The sequence below is a fragment of the Electrophorus electricus genome, chromosome 23 (assembly GCF_041902795.1).
Source record: "Electrophorus electricus isolate QZ-2024a chromosome 23, ASM4190279v1, whole genome shotgun sequence".
In the NCBI taxonomy this organism is placed as follows: domain Eukaryota; kingdom Metazoa; phylum Chordata; class Actinopteri; order Gymnotiformes; family Gymnotidae; genus Electrophorus; species Electrophorus electricus.
Genome location: NC_137519.1, coordinates 15,911,143 through 15,915,000, shown reverse-complemented (window position 1 = coordinate 15,915,000; position 3,858 = coordinate 15,911,143).

Here is a 3,858-nt window from a genome sequence, read left to right as displayed (position 1 = left end):
TTAGGGGTAAGGATTAGGGTTTAGGGGTAAGGATTAGGGTTTAGGGTTTAGGGGTAAGGATTAGGGTTTAGGGGTTAGGGGTAAGGATTAGGGTTTAGGGGTAAGGATTAGGCTTTAGGAGTTGGGGTAAGGATTAGGGTTTAGGTTTTAGGAGTAAGGGACAGAGTTTAGGGGTAAGGATTAGGGTTTAGGGGTTAGGAGTAAGGATTAGGGTTTAGGGGTAAGTATTAGGGTTTAGGGGTTAGGGGTAAGGATTAGGGTTTAGGGGTAAAGATTAAGGTTTAGGGTTTAGGGGTAAGGATTAGGGTTTAGGGGTAAGGATTAGGGTTTAGGGTTTAGGGGTAAGGATTAGGGTTTAGGGGTTAGGGGTAAGGATTAGGGTTTAGGGGTAAGGATTAGGCTTTAGGAGTTGGGGTAAGGATTAGGGTTTAGGTTTTAGGAGTAAGGGACAGAGTTTAGGGGTAAGGATTAGGGTTTAGGGGTTAGGAGTAAGGATTAGGGTTTAGGGGTAAGTATTAGGGTTTAGGGGTTAGGGGTAAGGATTAGGGTTTAGGGGTAAAGATTAGGGTTTAGGGTTTAGGGGTAAGGATTAGGGTTTAGGGTTTAGGGGTAAGGATTAGGGTTTAGGGGTAAGGATTAGGGTTTAGGGTTTAGGGGTAAAGATTAGGGTTTAGGGGTAAGGATTAGGGTTTAGGGGTTAGGGGTAAGGATTAGGGTTTAGGGGTAAAGATTAGGGTTTAGGGTTTAGGGGTAAGGATTAGGGTTTAGGGGTAAGGATTAGGGTTTAGGGTTTAGGGGTAAAGATTAGGGTTTAGGGGTAAGGATTAGGGGTTAGGGGTAAGGATTAGAGTTTAGGGGTAAGGATTAGGGTTTAGGGGTTAGGGGTAAGGATTAGGGTTTAGGGGTAAGGATTAGGCTTTAGGAGTTGGGGTAAGGATTAGGGTTTAGGTTTTAGGAGTAAGGGATAGAGTTTAGGGGTAAGGATTAGGGTTTAGGGGTTGGGGTAAGGATTAGGGTTTAGGGGTAAGGATTAGGGGTTAGGGGTAAGGATTAGGCTTTAGGAGTTGGGGTAAGGATTAGGGTTTAGGGGTTAGGAGTAAGGATTAGGGTTTAGGGGTAAGTATTAGGGTTTAGGGGTTAGGGGTAAGGATTAGGGTTTAGGGGTAAAGATTAGGGTTTAGGGTTTAGGGGTAAGGATTAGGGTTTAGGGGTAAGGATTAGGGTTTAGGGTTTAGGGGTAAAGATTAGGGTTTAGGGGTAAGGATTAGGGGTTAGGGGTAAGGATTAGGGTTTAGGGGTAAGGATTAGGGTTTAGGGGTTAGGGGTAAGGATTAGGGTTTAGGGGTAAGGATTAGGCTTTAGGAGTTGGGGTAAGGATTAGGGTTTAGGTTTTAGGAGTAAGGGATAGAGTTTAGGGGTAAGGATTAGGGTTTAGGGGTTAGGAGTAAGGATTAGGGTTTAGGGGTAAGGATTAGGGTTTAGGGGTTAGGGGTAAGGATTAGGGTTTAGGGGTAAAGATTAGGGTTTAGGGTTTAGGGGTAAGGATTAGGGTTTAGGGGTAAGGATTAGGGTTTAGGGTTTAGGGGTAAAGATTAGGGTTTAGGGGTAAGGATTAGGGGTTAGGGGTAAGGATTAGAGTTTAGGGGTAAGGATTAGGGTTTAGGGGTTAGGGGTAAGGATTAGGGTTTAGGGGTAAGGATTAGGCTTTAGGAGTTGGGGTAAGGATTAGGGTTTAGGTTTTAGGAGTAAGGGATAGAGTTTAGGGGTAAGGATTAGGGTTTAGGGGTTGGGGTAAGGATTAGGGTTTAGGGGTAAGGATTAGGGGTTAGGGGTAAGGATTAGGGTTTAGGGGTAAGGATTAGGGTTTAGGGGTTAGGGGTAAGGATTAGGGTTTAGGGGTAAGGATTAGGCTTTAGGAGTTGGGGTAAGGATTAGGGTTTAGGTTTTAGGAGTAAGGGATAGAGTTTAGGGGTAAGGATTAGGGTTTAGGGGTTAGGAGTAAGGATTAGGGTTTAGGGGTAAGGATTAGGGTTTAGGGGTTAGGGGTAAGGATTAGGGTTTAGGGGTAAAGATTAGGGTTTAGGGTTTAGGGGTAAGGATTAGGGTTTAGGGGTAAGGATTAGGGTTTAGGGTTTAGGGGTAAAGATTAGGGTTTAGGGGTAAGGATTAGGGTTTAGGGTTTAGGGGTAAAGATTAGGGTTTAGGGGTAAGGATTAGGGGTTAGGGGTAAGGATTAGAGTTTAGGGGTAAGGATTAGGGTTTAGGGGTTAGGGGTAAGGATTAGGGTTTAGGGGTAAGGATTAGGCTTTAGGAGTTGGGGTAAGGATTAGGGTTTAGGTTTTAGGAGTAAGGGATAGAGTTTAGGGGTAAGGATTAGGGTTTAGGGGTTGGGGTAAGGATTAGGGTTTAGGGGTAAGGATTAGGGGTTAGGGGTAAGGATTAGGGTTTAGGGGTAAGGATTAGGGTTTAGGGGTTAGGGGTAAGGATTAGGGTTTAGGGGTAAGGATTAGGCTTTAGGAGTTGGGGTAAGGATTAGGGTTTAGGTTTTAGGAGTAAGGGATAGAGTTTAGGGGTAAGGATTAGGGTTTAGGGGTTAGGAGTAAGGATTAGGGTTTAGGGGTAAGGATTAGGGTTTAGGGGTTAGGGGTAAGGATTAGGGTTTAGGGGTAAAGATTAGGGTTTAGGGTTTAGGGGTAAGGATTAGGGTTTAGGGGTAAGGATTAGGGTTTAGGGTTTAGGGGTAAAGATTAGGGTTTAGGGGTAAGGATTAGGGGTTAGGGGTAAGGATTAGAGTTTAGGGGTAAGGATTAGGGTTTAGGGGTTAGGGGTAAGGATTAGGGTTTAGGGGTAAGGATTAGGCTTTAGGAGTTGGGGTAAGGATTAGGGTTTAGGTTTTAGGAGTAAGGGATAGAGTTTAGGGGTAAGGATTAGGGTTTAGGGGTTGGGGTAAGGATTAGGGTTTAGGGGTAAGGATTAGGGGTTAGGGGTAAGGATTAGGCTTTAGGAGTTGGGGTAAGGATTAGGGTTTAGGTTTTAGGAGTAAGGGACAGAGTTTAGGGGTAAGGATTAGGGTTTAGGGGTTAGGGGTAAGGATTAGGGTTTAGGGGTAAAGATTAGGGTTTAGGGTTTAGGGGTAAGGATTAGGGTTTAGGGGTAAGGATTAGGGTTTAGGGGTAAGGATTAGGGGTTAGGGGTAAGGATTAGGGTTTAGGGGTTAGGGGTAAGGATTAGGGTTTAGGGGTAAAGATTAGGGTTTAGGGTTTAGGGGTAAGGATTAGGGTTTAGGGGTAAGGATTAGGGTTTAGGGGTAAGGATTAGGGTTTAGGGGTTAGGGGTAAGGATTAGGGTTTAGGGGTTAGGGGTAAGGATTAGGGTTTAGGGGTAAGGATTAGGGTTTAGGGGTAAGGATTAGGGTTTAGGGTTTAGGGGTAAGGATTAGGGTTTAGGGGTTAGGGGTAAGGATTAGGATTTAGGGGTAAGGATTAGGGGTTAGGGGTAAAGATTAGGGTTTAGGGGTAAGGATTAGGGGTTAGCGGATCAGGTGATGAAGACTGCTGCTGTCTGAATCTGATAGAATTCCTCCAGTTTGTGGTTTTCAGACACAGTGGAGTTGTGATTACTGTTGGTCTGTGGTGGACGTGTGCTGTACTGGTAGCCATGGTGGTGTGGATCTGGTGTATGTTTGGCTTGAAATGTTTAGAAGGAACTTAGTGAGACACTAACACTCACTGAATGTGAGCCTAACATCTACCCTAACAGTGTGTGTGTGTGTGTGTGTGTGTGTGTGTGTGTGCGTGTGCCATATTAGGGTGAAATTCAAACTTCAGTTTTTGCACATCTCTGATTAAATTATTAGCC